Source organism: Sciurus vulgaris, assembly GCF_902686455.1.
Source record: "Sciurus vulgaris genome assembly, chromosome: 8".
NCBI lineage: Eukaryota > Metazoa > Chordata > Mammalia > Rodentia > Sciuridae > Sciurus > Sciurus vulgaris.
In genome coordinates, this window is record NC_136468.1 from 125201584 (window position 1) to 125216703 (window position 15120).

The following is a 15120-nucleotide window of genomic DNA, read 5'->3' on the forward strand; positions in this document are numbered from 1 at the left end:
TCCATGAGCACAACAGAGGTAAGGAAGGAGAAAGGAGAAAAAGTGTGTCTGTGTGTGTGTGTGTGTGTGTGTGTGTGTGTGAGAGAGAGAGAGAGAGAGAGAGAGAGAGAGAGAGAGAGAGAGAGAGAGAGAGAGCGCAAGCACTATGAGGAAAAGACTAGGAATTGGGAAGGAAAGGAGTGATGAGCAGATGATCAGGGCCAGGTAGCCTTGGATGTGTTTATCCCACCACCCTCCTACAGACATTGTTACTAGAGTTGACATCTGATGTCTGGCTAACTTGGCCTCCCAAAGAAGTTAAGGGGGATAGGGGACAGACCCTCTTCACATTGTTGTCCCCAGACACTGTTACCTTGTGCCACAAGCAATGTCATGTTCCAAATCCTGGACACTCTGTCCCAGTAAGCCCTGAACAGCCTGAGCCTCATCTTCCCAGAATCCCCTGCATGGTTCAATGACCTGAGTACTGAGATACTTGGCCAGATACTGGTTCTCCCACACAGCAGTCAGCAACAGACTTAGCTCCCACTAGGCTGACCTAGACTGGCCTGGTCAGCAGATTCCCATACCCAAGGTTCTTGAGAACAAGGAACGAGAAACCAGGCCTCTCTGTTCCTTCCCCTACATCCCTTTGTACAGAACACTCAGGCACCCAAAGACCTGGGGGTTCCTTGGTCTGCTGCCACCACTTCTCCCAAGCACAGTATAACTGAGTGATAAGTGTCACTAAGAATCCAAAGGGCTGTCATTAGTTGAGTCTCCCTCCCATTCCTGGTAGGGAAATGGGCAGACAGCTGACTGGGAACTGGGCATCTATACTGGAGAATAACTGAAGAATAACTAGGTACACTCTTTGTAGCCATCACCCACTCTACCTAACAGTAACCATCACAGTAGTATCTTCACAGGGTATTAGATGCCATCAGGGTGTCCCTTTCATTTGAAGGGTATTGGGAGAACACAGTTATCCCTCAGCCTCCCAACCCATTACACCTGCCCAGTCCCACATCTCAGTGACGTGTGGCAGCTATTATTCACAGATGAACGCAAAACACTGATAACACCACTGGCAGGGGCCAGCACATGTAACCTCTACCTGTGCTAAAAGCAGAATATCATTTGCTAGAGCTAGGGGTGTGGTTCAGTGTCTTTGGATTCAGTCCCTGGTACCAAAAGATAAAAAAATAAAAAAAGAATATCACTTGCTAGAGTTGCCTTTAGTTGTTCTTGCTTTATAATGGCAGAATAGTATGGTTGTGACAGAGACCACAGACCTGAAAAGCTGCACCAGTCAGGTGCTTCAGTCTCCCAGGAGCTACTGTGAGCTGAACACCAGGCTGGGCAGGCTGTATTGACACCAGACACTGCAAGGGCTGGTGTTCAAGACAAAGTGGATGGGGATCAGAACCAATTAATGTCCTGATCATCATTTATCTGCAATCTGGTAGGCTGGGTCCATCAGGGGCTTATCCTCAAGTTAGATATCAAACTGGTATTGCTGCCCACAACTGGGACCATTAGGAAATCCAGCAGGGGTAGCAGAAGGTTGCCACGTCCAGCCTTTATAGTTTAGGTTATAAAGCTCAACCAAGGTGAAGATGACCAGGAGCACACAGTGCCTGAGGTCACCATCCATTCTCCATTGACCACACTGGCCAGGTCCAGCAAGACACTATGCTGTTCTATGTGGGAAATAGATATGCTCAGGCCAAGCCCAGGCCACTTACCTGTCTCTAGGGGAGATCAGCATGTCCTAATGCCCATCCTGTGGGCTCTGGCTCCTGCAGAGAAACCAGAAGGCACTGTGTAAGGCTACCCCTGACTAGAGTGAGTTCTTTCAGGATTAAGGTGTACTGGTTCAGACTATCCCCAAATCAGGATGCTGTCATTCCAAACCCTGAAGTCATCCTGCAGAGCTCCTGACTCATAACCACATACTTGTGTGCACTTTCTTGTCCCAATGTCACTGGCACTCCAGTTTATATCAGGTCAACTTCTCTTTTCTTTCTTCCTTCCTTCCTTTCCTCCTTCTCCCCTCGCAGTACTGGGGATCAAACCCAGGGCCTCATGCATACTAGGCCACATCCTCAGTCCCTCTTATATTCCCAATGTTGTTGAGAATTCAGAGGTGTGGACTGACAGTGACCTCTTTTCCCTTTTTGGAATGCTGGACCCGTTTTATCCTGATAAGCAGCATACAGAAAGAACTCCTGCACAAGGGACAGACAGGATCAAGGTTCTGCTGGCCTACAGAGGTGATCACAGTCCCTCTACCAGTGTGGCCCTGCTCTTTCCACCCTAGAGTCCACTCCTGTACTATGGAATAGTATCTGCCTCTCCTAAGGCTCCCAGAGGCCACTCCAGATCCTGTGTCCTCCCAAACAGGCAGCAGCTCCCCAGGCCCCAAGACACCACTGGCAGGTAGGCTACTGACCCCAGAGATATGTTCAAGTATGACCTGGGACCTAGCCCTTAGGCCTGGGGTGACCACATTGTAGAGGCCCGAGTTGGGAACAAGGAGGTGCCTGTGCCTCACAGCTCACAGCCCACAGTCCTGCTGTGGGGAAGAAGGAACCACACACGTCCTATCTCAGCCAATAGCCTGGGGACACATTCCCTCTCATTATATCAAGGCCTGGAGACACTGCCAGAGCATTCATGTTGTAAAAATGAGAACGAGGATGGCATAGACAGGCAGGGAGGGATGGACCTTGGATGGGAGGCCATGTTTGAGGAGAAAGCTGGTAATGATGGGAGCTCTTTTGCTTCTGTTCCATGGTATTTTCCAGATTGTTCTGAGCCTCTACTCAACCTGTGTGGATGTGGTCTATTTGGGTGTGTCAAGGATGACTTTCCCTGCCTCAAAACAGTCCCTTCATCATGGGGTAGGAGTCAGGGTAGGAACATGGGAGGTTGGGGGTTAGAACATGGAGGTCAGACACAGGAATGAACAGGAATGAGGTTCCAAGCTGCATGAATGCTCATGTGCACATTAGTGTGCATGTGTGTACCTGTGTACCTGGGAGGGGCACGAATAGATGAAAATGCTGCTTTTACCCTGAGGTCTGAGGCTCAGGAATCAGCTCCTCGCTCTCAATATGACATTTCTGGGACACATTTGCTTTTAGTTTAAATGTTCACAAAAATTTTGTCCCATACAGAACTGTGTGAATTAATTGTCAACCCTGATATCTGATAGCCTCTCTCTAGGACTTGCCATGTGCTGCTGCTTTGTGTGACATAGGCTGTCAGCCAATATCTCACTGACTCCTACTATGTGCCCTGAGTGGAACTAACACCTTATTTTACAGAAGGGGAAACCAGGTCCAGGATAGGCAGTGCCACTGGGCCAACACCTGAGTTCAGGTCTTCCTGTCTCCGGAGTTCCCCAGGATTTCCACCCAGCTGGGTTTGGCATGTCCTCAAGAAGAATGTGGCTCCTGCCTTACAGGGCACTCCAGGAGGTGGTGGTGGGGGAGCAGAGGTGAGGAGGGAAAGGGGACTGTGGGAAGCAGAACAGTGGTAGCTAGAGGGAATGTGTCTTTGTCCTAAGGGTGCCCTTGTCACAGTGGCTCCATACAGGTGAGGTCAAGGCAGAATGACTGTAGCTAGCTAGCCTGAGGCAGTAGATACAGAAAGTGATTTAACAAGTGACAAGACATGCTGGGTGCAGTGGCAAAGACCTGTTATCCCAGTGGCTCAGGAGGCTGAGGCAGGAGAATCACGTGTTCAAAACTAGCCTCAGCAACGATGATGCACTAAGCAACTCAGTAAGACCCTGACTCTAAATAAAAGACAAAATAGGGCTGGGGATGTGGCTCAGAGGTTGAGTGCTCCTGAGTTCAATCCTTGCTACCCACCCCCCACCAAAAAGGAAGTGACAGGACACAGATATGAAGACAGATCTAATGATGAGATTGTGGGAGTGGGAGACATTCATTTGGAGAAGACCCTTTTAACACTCCTTGAGGATAGTCTATAGGCTCAGGAGTCATCCATCTGGCCAAGGACACAGAAACAGGAATTCTGTAGTCAGGAGAGCCACCAATCTTGTCAGGTTTCATCTAAGACATAAGGATAGCCTGATCCTACTCTTACCATGGCTGCCCCATGCTGGGACTTCCCACTAAACTGCCTAGACACAACCAAGTGCTGGGGTACTACTGGCCCCTGCCCACTCCCCACAGAACCACCTCCAATCCTGGGAAGGTCTACAGTTCTGATGCAGTGTCTGTGGCCCAATCAGAGGACACAGAGGGCCCAGACTGGGGCATGAGCCCAGTCCAGGCTGCAAGGACCAGTCATGCAACCAGACCAGTGAGTTACAGACCTAAGAATATGACCTGCATAAAGCAGCTCCTATAATCCCACATTGAGTCCATGATGGGGAGAGGACCTGGACTGGGCATGCTGGACAGGCAGCTTAGCCACATGGCCCAGTGAGATCAGGTAGGTCTGAGAACTTGCCCTATAGTGGCTACAGTATGAACCTGGCAGGCTGTAGCCCTAGACAGACCTCCTCCAATCCTGCTTTGGGAGCAGAGGTGGGACTGAATGCAAATAGCAGGGGATATGCCCTTCCAGAAGCCAAGGTGGGCATATGTAGGGACCACTCCTTAGCCACATAACTCATACCTGTACCCTGTTGTGGTGACAGGACCAGGTTTAGAAAGATGGCTGGGGTTCATGTCTGAAAGAGGCCTCACTTTCAAGGTCAAGCAGGGACACAGTTCCATTCTTCACTGTTCCCTGGAGTCTCCAACCAAGTATAAGGAGCACCTTGAGGCACCAAGGGGCTTGCCCAGGGATCTTTGGCTCCTTTCCAGCCTCACATCCTTAACAAATAACCCAGAGGAATCAGAGCTCTGGCCTCCCAATTGGGCATCTGAGGAAGGGTTCTAGCCCTTAGAAGAGACTGGGCAAAGCTGGTCTTGCCTGCCATGGCCATGGTCCGAGCTGCCCTCTGGTGGTCATGGTTGGCTTCAAGCTGCTTTACAAGAGGTCACCAGTCCCTCAGTGGGCAGGAGCAGAGAGAAGGGTCAGTGAATGACTTGGAGCGGAAAGGAAGACACCTGTGTGTGTGTATGTCTGCCAACTCTGACCTCATCTTCTCAATCTGAAACAGGCTGACAGGTGAGCCCCTTAGCTGGGAAGGTCCCCAAAGGGATCCCTGACCCTCTATCTTCCTAATTCTGGGGCTCTTACAGAGTAGTCCAAACCTCATCCTATTGTTGAGAACAGAAATTGTAAAAGAACAGAAATTGTCTCTCAACAGGAGCCACTACCTCCAGAATCTCTTGTGGCCCACCTGGTCTCCTGTGGTGCTGCCTCAGGGACCCCTACACCCTCCATTCCTGGCCTCTTCTGCAGAGTGGGCCTTGACTCCCACTGAAACACTGCCCCCTTCCCTTGTGTTGGGGAATATGACATGTGGGGGCTGGTTAGCTCTGGCATGCCTAGTGTTCTTGGCACAGCTCCTGGCTCCTTCTTGCAGGGAATCTCATTGCTCCTGCTTGCCTTGGGCCCCCTAGGCCTCTCTTGGTGTGAAATGAACTCACCCTGAGTCCTTGTGAAGCACAAACAGGGATACAGCTGCAGCCCTACTCTCATGAAGGAGGCTGAGAAATGCAAAGGGTCTCTGGGACTAGGAAGAGACCTGAAGGACCACCTCTGGAGGGGGTGTCAGAACTAACATAGGGAACCAAGCACCTAAATGTAACAGGTGTTGGGAGCAGAACTCTGTTTTAGCAGGACAAAGGGCTGAATGAAGTTCCAGCCTTGGACAGCAGGTCCTCATGTCTATAAAAATCCTGAGAGAGGCTCAGCTATGAAAAGCCATGTGGAGGATCCTCCTCCTCACCAGTCTTGGACTTGAGTTCTTGTGCTCAGTCATATGCTGGGCCCTGGTGGACCCCAAACAGAAAGTTAGGGAACAGCAGGGAGCAGTACCTCAGTCGGGTTGGGACTAGGATGAGAGGAAAATCTATGCCTTTCCAGATCCCAATGCCTGTACCACCTGCTCACGAACTGATTGGACATGGCCCCAGAATGCTGGACCAGAGAACTCTATCTCTCGTGTCCAGCACCATCTCAGGTTCAAAGATACAGGGAGCACAAGATAAGCAGCACATGCTCTGGATGGACCAGCTCTCTGGGTCCTGGAATAGAGGCAGAAGGGCTATAGTTGCCAAGGGGCTGGAGGTTCCCAGTGTACCTTTAGCTGGGATTCGGGGGATGATTTGCCCTGAGAGACATCTTGCCCATCACTTTACCCCCTAGCCTAATACATTCTGGTGTGTGCACTACAATGTGGAGTGTGCATGACCACCTGGGATTGTTAGTTCACATTACCAGACTGGTGTGGTGGCAGAGGCCTTTAATCCAGCAACTTAAGAGGCTTGGGCAAGAAGATTACAAGTTCAAGAACGGCCTCAGCAACTTAGAGACCTTGTCTCAAAAATTAAAAATAAAAAACGTCTGGGAATGTTGCTCAGGGATAGAGTGCCTCTTGGTTTAATCCCCAGTAAGAGAGGTGGGGGGCAAAGAAGAGTCTACCTACCCTAAAGGTTGACACCCAGGCGTTTGAATAAGTCTGAATTTACAGGGAAGGAGCCAGAGTTCCTTAGTTCAGTATTCACTCTGATTGATGACATAGATCAGAAAGGATTAAACGAATGTATCCAGGACTAAATTATTTAAGAGTTAAAATGGGAAAGACGGGGAACTCAGTCTCCTGCCCAAGGTAACTCCTAAGCAAACCCACTTGCGTCCGACGAGAAAGGGGCAGGGATGACGTGGGGAAGTGATCCAGGCCGGGATACCGGGTAGGGATCCCCAGCGGCGTCTCTCGTTCATTCCTTAGGCGGCAGAAGCAGTGCGGTGCGGGAACATCCCCTTGCCCTGGCTGTGGCCCTACGCTTCCCAGAGGCACACCACCCCTTGAAAGTTCCCCGGCCTCGTCGCCCCTCGGGCCTTTGGAAAGTTTTCGTGGCCGCCCGGTCCCGGCTTCGAGGGGGCCATAGTCGTTTGGGGTGGATATAGCTGCGGAGCTGGGGTGTACTCAGCTGGGGCGCGCGATGCGGGGCGTCCCGACCAGGTCCCGCAGAGCCCTGAGGCCGAGCACAAAGGGACCCGCCCCCGCGGGCCACCAGACTCCAGCGCGAAGGCTAGGGCAAAGAACCCCTGAGGTGGAGTTAGCCCCCGAACCCCCAGTCCCGACCCTCAAGGCCCAAGAATACATCCCTCCTCCACTCCTATTCGCACTCTAGCTCCCAGACCCCGCCTCAACACCCGACCGGACATGAATCTCCCACCCTCCGGCCCAGCTCTGGGTTCCCGACCCCGCCCACCAGCCCGAGCTTACCTGGAGCGCAGCGTGGGCGGCTCCGCAACGCGGCCCCCGCCTCCAGTCGAACGTCCCTGGGTGTTTCAGCGCGCGGAGACTGGCGCTGCTGGGGTGCCGCGCGGGTCGTGGTCCACAGGCCCGCTACTTGAGCCGGTGCAGAAGCAGACCCCTCCCTCCCCGGCCCAGCGCTCAGACCGTCAGCCAGCCCTCCCCGCCCCTCGCGCGGATCGTGCGCAAAGCTGCCCTGGCCGGCTACGCGGCTCTGCTCCCCGCCTCATCCAACTGAGAATTTTTCCATTGGTGAAGAGGCCCGGCGCGGCCCGGCAACCGATGCCTATTGGACTGGTGCACAGAGAAAACGGCCTACCATTGGTCTTCAAGGTTGTCAATTTGGCCAACGACCGGCCCCCTCGCGGAGGGACCGAGGCCCCGGCACCTGCCTGGAACGCTGCGGTGGCTGCCGGGGTTGGGGAGGGCTCGGGACTGCCCCCTCCAGGCCGCCTTCTGAGGACGTTCCCAGACCGTCCGGCCCCAAAAGCGGGGACTGGCATGGCCGGTGACCCTTCCGTATACTCCGGCAGTGTTGTCTGCATCACCAACCCTGGTTCTCAGATATCCTCCAGCGCCCGGCGCTGGGCTCAGATCCCTTCTACTAGAATCTAATTGTATTCCTCACATAACCCGTGAGGGAGATTCTGCTACTTACCTCCATTTTATTTACATTTTACTGACGAAAACCTGACGCTCGTAGAGGTTCTTGCTTTAGGTGACCGGGGGTTGAACCCAGCTGTCCTACTTCGGGATCTGGGAACTCTCCCACTCTCACCACCCCGGGGTAACTGCAGCAGGGGCGGAGTTGCATTTTTGGCTTAGGCTGTGGAGTGGAGGCGGCACTGTTTCAGAGGGCAGGAACAGAGTCCTCGGTGAACTGGTATTTCACATCCCGCACAAGGCCTGGTTCTACAGACCCTCCATGGGTTTGCCCTTTCCCCCCTCGTAGTGGCATGGACACAGCTCTCAGCCGGGATATGGGGTGTTGTGTTTCTCGCCACTCCATCCTGGTGCCCCTTTCCTCGGTATTACCTGGAGTGGTGGAGGAGCATTGTGGGACTTTGGCTAACTCCTGTTGAGATCAGCACAAGTCACATTTCCCTTGTGGTACCATAACCCTGTGCCAGCTCCACTTGCCTTTGTGGTGTGAGGGGAACCAGCAAGGATGCTACCCAGGAGGGCTAGTTTGTGGGGAGTCAGTGAACCTGGCTCATATTTGGTTCTAAACCTTTCCTGCTCTGATGAACCTGGAGATGACTAGTTCCTGGGTTCCTTGCATTCCCCAAGGCCACCAGAGGAACATACTTATTTGCAGACAGTACTAATGGAAGTACAGGGGACCCAGACACTTAGATGTAATCTACTCATTTGGAGACTCCAGTTCCTTCACCCAAGTTGCTTGGTCAGAACAAAGAAAGTGGCCTGGGCCAAAAACTCGCCCTGATACCACCATGGGGTCCACCTGAGTCCTGGCAGTCATGATGTATTGATTTCAGCGCACTTTCAGAGAGACACAGCCACAACCAATCCATTGTAGATGCCATTTGATATGAAAGCCATTTGGCATCTAGGAATAGGGATGCTGTTTGCATCTGGGAGGGAAGCAAAATTAAGCATCTGTCCGGGGAACACATGGGCCCCCATGAACAAGATAGCTCTCTTCCTGTGGAGCAGCACTGTGGGTGACTTCTTGGCTCAGATCCTATGTGGCTGGGTGGAGGGTGTTTTATTCCATATGGTAGATTTAATAAGTCTGTCACAGGGTTTCTCTTCAAGGACATCAGTCATATACTGCCTCTTCCCCAAAGACTCAGATCCTGCTTGTTCAACATCACTACATTTTGGCTCTATGGACGGTATGGTCTGGCTAGTTAGAGGGAGATCACTGGCACTAGCCAAGCTAGCTGCTGTTCTATAGGAGGGTGAGCAGCATGTCTGGGTATGTCTGCCACCTACTGGCCGTGAGTCCCAGAGTGTCTGGAGTTCTGTTTTGTTACCTGTAAAAGGTAATAGGTTACTGAGGAATACAAATGAGACAGCTAAAGAGCTGGACAGAATGTGCTTTGAGCCAGTTCTGGGTTAGATTTTTGCCTTTGCCTCTCTGAGCTGCAGTTTACCACACGGTGTTAGAGACCCAGCTAAAGGTCAGGACATCTAGGTCTTCAAAACACAGGCCTGTGGATATAATCCAGTCACTATTTTGACTTCAACCAGATGGCATAACTGCTCAGGGTTTGTCTGTAAACTGGATGAATAAGAAATGTGGACTGAGGCACTTGGGTATAGTGTCTTTGGCACATTGTCATATCCTTAAGGTAGTTGTTATAGATTGTTGAACACTCACTTTGGGGCTGGTCCTGGGCCTTTGGCCCTTGACTCTCCACTTTTGCAGTGCTCAGGCCTCTGACACACCTCAGAGGCCACTGGGGACAGGGAACCCCCAGGGAATGTCTCTTTTTGAGACCAGCCCGTGAGTGCCAATCTGCTCACCTGGTACAGCTCAAGCTGGATCACCCCCTCATCCTTGAGGCCAGGCCCTGTAGAAAAATAGTTCCCATGTGGGCTCAAAAGCTTTAATCCAGGTATGGCTGAATGGCCTGGTCTAGGCTGTGTCCAGATACAGGAACATCAAGGCTTAGGGCTGCAGTGGGGAGGGGGTCAGAGGCTATAGAGGCAAACTGAGGGCAATAAAGCGAAGGAAGGGATGTCCAGAGCGGAGGATGGATGAGTCCCGAGGTTGGGGTTAGGGGCCAGGGATTGGGAGAACAGCACCCAGCCTAAGAAGGGCGGGTTCTGAAGCAAGCAACCCTGTTCTCTTCCAGGAAGGGCTGCAGGGTGGACAGGTGACATGGTGCCCGCGAGGGGATAGGCTCTGGCGATGTTGGAACTTCTGAAGACACCTCAGCTGGCTGAGGAGCCCTGGAGGGTAGTAAGGCCGCGGAGTCACTTGGGATCCAGACGCCAGAGCAGCCTCCAGATTTGACGCAGCCCTAGAGGCGGGGCATCGGGAGGTGCAGCCTCTGAGCGACAGCGCTCAAAGCCAACCGGGTCCCGTCCTTAGGTACCTCGCCTCGCCCTTCGCCTCCTAGTCCAATGACTAGCGCACTGGCGGAGGGTGGGGCGGGGTCTGAACTGGCGGCTGTGGTGCGCTGGCTCGCCACCCGGAAGTCGGCGGCGGCTGCGGCAGCGGCGGAGGCGGTGAGTGCGCGGCTGGCGTCCTGGGCTGGTCAACTGTGCTCCCTGCGGGATCGGCCTGGGCCCAGGAACTCAAAGCTCTGGGGGCGCCTGTGGGGCTAGGCTGCACCAGGGCGAGGTGGGCCGCACTTACTTTCCCTCAGTTTCCCTTTTCCAAGGCGCAGAATGGAAGTCTGGCGACTTGGCTCACGGATTCTTTTGGGTCCAGGGAGACCAGACCACCCCAGTCAACGAAAGCATCCCACGCAGTATTGGAAAGCGTTTGCAGTGATCCCACCCCAACAGTGTGCGGGTGAGACCACTAGCAGACTGGAGCAGACTCGCTGCGGGAATGCTTAGACTGAAGGGTTAGGGATCTTCGTGGTGACTGCGGCCTCAACCAGCATTAGGGACTACTCTGCTGTCTGGCCCATCCCCCATGCTGTCGCCCCACAGCAGGATGACAGCTGTTGTCCCGTTAGAGTAAGTAGCAAGTGCTGGGTCATCCTTATGTCTGGATGTGGCCTTCCGGGGTGACTTGAATAGTCAAATCCCACCTCAACCCTACCTGGAAGGCATCAGGGGTGTGGACTGGGCAGGGCTTCACCCAGGCCAGGCCTGGTCTCACTGCTGGGCTGGGCCTCTATTCTCTTGGGACACAAAGGGCCAATTACCGAGAATCCCTACCTTGTGCCTAGCACCTCTCCTGTACTTCTTGGCTTCCTCCTGGGCAACAGCTTTGGAGTGAACCTCCTACTTTTGGACGAGTCCCTGAGACTCTCAGGCCCCCTTTCTCCAATGGAACATTACATGCTTAGTGTGGGCCAGGTCTTTCATGCCTCTTTGGACCTGCTGACTGCTATTTTGCTACCACTCTGGGCTCAGAGCCATCTTCCATGAGGCAGATGTGATGGCAGCAATAAGGGGCAGCTGGGTAGTCCTTTGGAAAGTATTCTCAAACTTGCTCATTAACCCTCTGGGTAACCTTGTGAGGTAAGTATATATTAGTCCAACCCTTTTCACAGTAAAGAAAATTCAGGCTAAGGGGACAGGTGGTATTTCCAAGGTTGTTTAGGGCCAGGAATGGCTCTCAGTGCTTCTGCTCCTTCTGGTTCCCCTCCCAGGAGCCCTCCTGCATCAGGTGACCTGTCTGGTGGGGTGGTGGCAGCTGGGGAGAGTGATTGTGTGATTGGATGGGCACAGCAAAACCTCTGCCTCTACCCCCAGGATACTAGCACCTTGGCAGGGTTGAGTGAGATGTCCTGGTATTCCCACTTCCTTGGGCCCCTATGGCATGGGTTCTCAGTTCCACATTTTCATGCTACTTGCATATCTTTGGACTGCAGTTCTCAGTCTGAGCTTCTACCTGCTCTGATGTGTAATGATGATAGCCTTTTCCTAAATGAAGGTGACTGGCTACCAGCTCTACCTGGGCTGCCCTGCCCCTATGCTTCATTGATGTCTTTTCTTGTGTGTTGTTATTCCAATCATGTTCCATGATGCATATAATCACTTGCAATGCTATGAGGTCTGGGTCTGTGCCTAACTTCTGTGTCAGATGGTGGGCTCCGCTGGCATCCTAGGGTCTGCCCTCAAGTGCTCTTTTGAGAACGTCTGTGGAGAAAGTGGATCTGCAGAGAAATAGTGTAAGACAGTGAGGCCTGGAGGACTTCTAGAAGTGGTGCCATGCTTGTCATTGACACTCTAAATGAGTGAGAACTGGGGTCCATCCTTTGGTAATGTATCAATCAGCACATTATAGCAACACGGCTGAGTATAGCATTTGTTAGTTCTTACCATGGGGTTTGACAGTGTGCTCTGTGAAAACAAGGTTATCCTGAATCAACTGAGCTGCTCTTTGAGGTTATCTGCGCGTCTTCTCCCCTCCCATTTATCTCTTTTCCTTTTTAGACTGAAAAAATAATATATGAAAAAGGCTGACCGCCATCTCCTGATGACTGGTGCACCTGCTGACATTTGAAAGTGCATTGGCAAGGTCTTCAGTACCATGCTAACCATTTGTGTGTGTGTGTGTGTATGTGTGTGTGGTGGTACTGGAGATTAAAGCCAGGAGCACTGTGCCTCTGAATACATTCTTAGCAGCACCTGTCCCCCCTTTTTTGAGATAGAGTCTCATTAAGTTGCTTGGGCTAGACTTGAACTTACAGTCCTGCCTCCTAAGTAGCTAGGCAAATGCCACCATGCTCAACTCCATGCATTTTTTTGTGTGTGTTGTTGCCATAGTGGGGTTGGAACCTCGGTGTTCTCTACCACTGAGCTACATCCCCAGCTATTTTTATTTTTTATTTTGAGAGGGTCTTGCTAAGCTGCTGAGGATGATCTTGAATTTGCAATCCTGGCCTTGAATTTGCAACCCTCCTGAACTGCTGGTATTACAGACGTGTGCTATTATGCCTGACCATGCTAACTTTTAAGTGCTTGCTTTTGTCCTTTTTGGAGCAGTTGTTAAGAATGTCTTTTTTTTTTTTTTTTTTCTTAAATACATCGCATAGGTTGCAAGGGCCACCTTAAAGCTGAACCTGTCTCTCTGTTGTGGGAAAGCCAGGTATTCCTGCCACAAGTGTGAGATGGCAAGGTCATTCTCTGTCTAGAGCTTTGCATCATAACCATGTGCTGCTCCTTTGAACTATGAAAGGACAATGATGACATCATGATGTAAGGCTGAAAAAATTTCCTTAAAACTTTGCAAAGATCCAAGGGGAGAGTATCACTGTAGACAATCTGTCATGGTAAAAAATGCCATGTAATAGCTAAAATGAGAAAGTGTAGCTTGCTAAGCTCTCTCATTGCCAAGATGGGAGGAGAGTAGGGCATTGATATGCTTTGGCCACTCTGAGGATTTCCGGACGTCAGGGCTTTCTCAGCCAAGGCCCCAGGGACATGATACTGTGTTCCTGTGTATGTTTACCTCCTCTGCTGGCAGCTGCTGGGAGCCCACATCACATAACATCACACTTCTGTGTCTGACCTGTCCTACCAAAAGAGCAACTCTGCCCCTCTGGGGGATGCCATGGTTGACAGTGATAGCCATCACAGTGACAGCTGTGCTATCAGCCATGTGGTTGCAGTTAGGATGTTAGTGGAGTTAGGCACCTGGCTGCTCAGCCCTGCTGAGTCACTCTCTAGAAGTCTCTGGGACTCTGTTCTCTTCTTGGCCTCTCCAGACAGAGTTTGGATTGCCTGTAAAACATACACCCTACATGTTCTAAAGTACTTGGTGTAGCTTAAATGGGTCAGCTCTTTGTGGGGCTCAGGTAACCTCTGTCCAGAGCCTTGATACATGCATCTCTGGTAGACCATTTTGATGAGAACTGTGAGCCCTACTTTTCCATATGTGTTGGCCCTGTGTTTAAAAATACCTCTGTTCCCTTGTGTGTGTATCCCTGCATCTGTTGTTGCTGCATCCTGATTCTGCACTTTTCCCTTGTGCCACATGCCCTTTTTGCCTTTTCAGTTGACCAAGGGAAGTGCTTCCTCAAGGGCCCTAGGGTGACCAGGTGAGCAGTATTGAAAGGCCAGCCGTGCTCCACCCTCTCTACCAAGGTGTTTTGCAGGGCAGATCTGTTCTTGTCCAGTTGCCTGTGTGCAGGCAACTCACCTTAAGTTATCTCCACCTTCCCTTATCCCTCACCTCTTCCGCCTGTACCAGCAGGGTGAAGAAGGCAAGGTGTGCACGCTTTCTTCTGATGGTAGATTTTGGGGCTGGAAAATTACTCTTTTACCTGCCATGAAATGTACATATTGAGAACAGACAAGTTCTTGGCTTCTAGCCAGATGGATTGTACAAAAGGAGCCCAGTCAGGAAACCACCATCCATGCCAGGGCATGTGAGCTATCACCTGCACTCACGTATCTCCCTCATGTCCCCCAGTTGTCCCAGAGACTAGGTGGTTCTAGAAGCCTTGCCTTCTGTCCCTATGGGTCTTGTTTATTTCTGATCTCTGAACAAATGACTGAGGTGATGAGCTTTCTCCCAGGTGAATCTCCCCGCTACCCTAGGAGCTGGGCTTGTTGCTGTTTGCCACTGCATGCTGCTCCAGGGTAGAGATACCATTTTGGAAGGACACAGACTAGCTGCAAGTTCTAGGCTATGGGGCCTGTAGGTGTATCTCAGTGATGGAATGCTTATCTAGCATGCAAGGCCCTGGGTTCAAGGCACTGCAAAAAAAGAAAAAAAAAATCCAGGCTGGCACAGCTCTTGGCATGGCCAGCAGAGGGTGGGGCATGGCATGATCCAGTCAGGGTTTTAGAATATTCTGTTGTATTAATCTTTTTCATAACCATAATGAAATACTTGAGTCAGGCTAACTATAAAAAGAGGTTTATAGTACATAGTTTTGGATGCTAAAATAGCAGGCTCTGGCAAGAATTGCCTTAGCTACATCACCTTGGAGCAGATTGCAATGGCAGGAGCATATGTGGGAGCAAGCAATCAATCACATACCCAAATTGGAAGCCAGAAAGGGATTCAGGGATGGGCTTACCCTTACGACAACTTGCTCTTTCAAGAGCTCAGGGTCATAAGAGCC

The 15120-nt window shown here is 51.6% G+C and overlaps 2 protein-coding genes across 11 annotated transcripts in view; one reads left to right on the forward strand and one right to left on the reverse strand.

Moving 5' to 3' along the window:
* Positions 1–7542, reverse strand: part of ARVCF (ARVCF delta catenin family member) — a 49975-nt gene extending 42433 nt beyond the window's left edge. For 4 of the 8 annotated variants that reach the window (XM_079152169.1, XM_079152167.1, XM_079152168.1 and 1 more), the window contains exons 1-2: positions 7364–7542; positions 1728–1781 (exon numbers count right to left, since the gene is read on the reverse strand). The gene's annotated coding sequence lies outside the window, so the exon portion shown is untranslated. The remainder of the gene's footprint in view (positions 1–1727; positions 1782–7363) is intronic. The other 4 variants (XM_079152171.1, XM_079152170.1, XM_079152163.1 and 1 more) reach the window with 2 other exon arrangements.
* A 3030-nt stretch (positions 7543–10572) lies between these two features.
* Positions 10573–15120, forward strand: part of TANGO2 (transport and golgi organization 2 homolog) — a 32872-nt gene continuing 28324 nt past the window's right edge. For 2 of the 3 annotated variants that reach the window (XM_079152189.1, XM_079152190.1), the window contains exon 1: positions 10573–10594. The gene's annotated coding sequence lies outside the window, so the exon portion shown is untranslated. Of the gene's footprint in view, positions 10595–10682; positions 11054–15120 lie in introns of those variants that run through there. The other variant, XM_079152191.1, reaches the window with a different exon arrangement.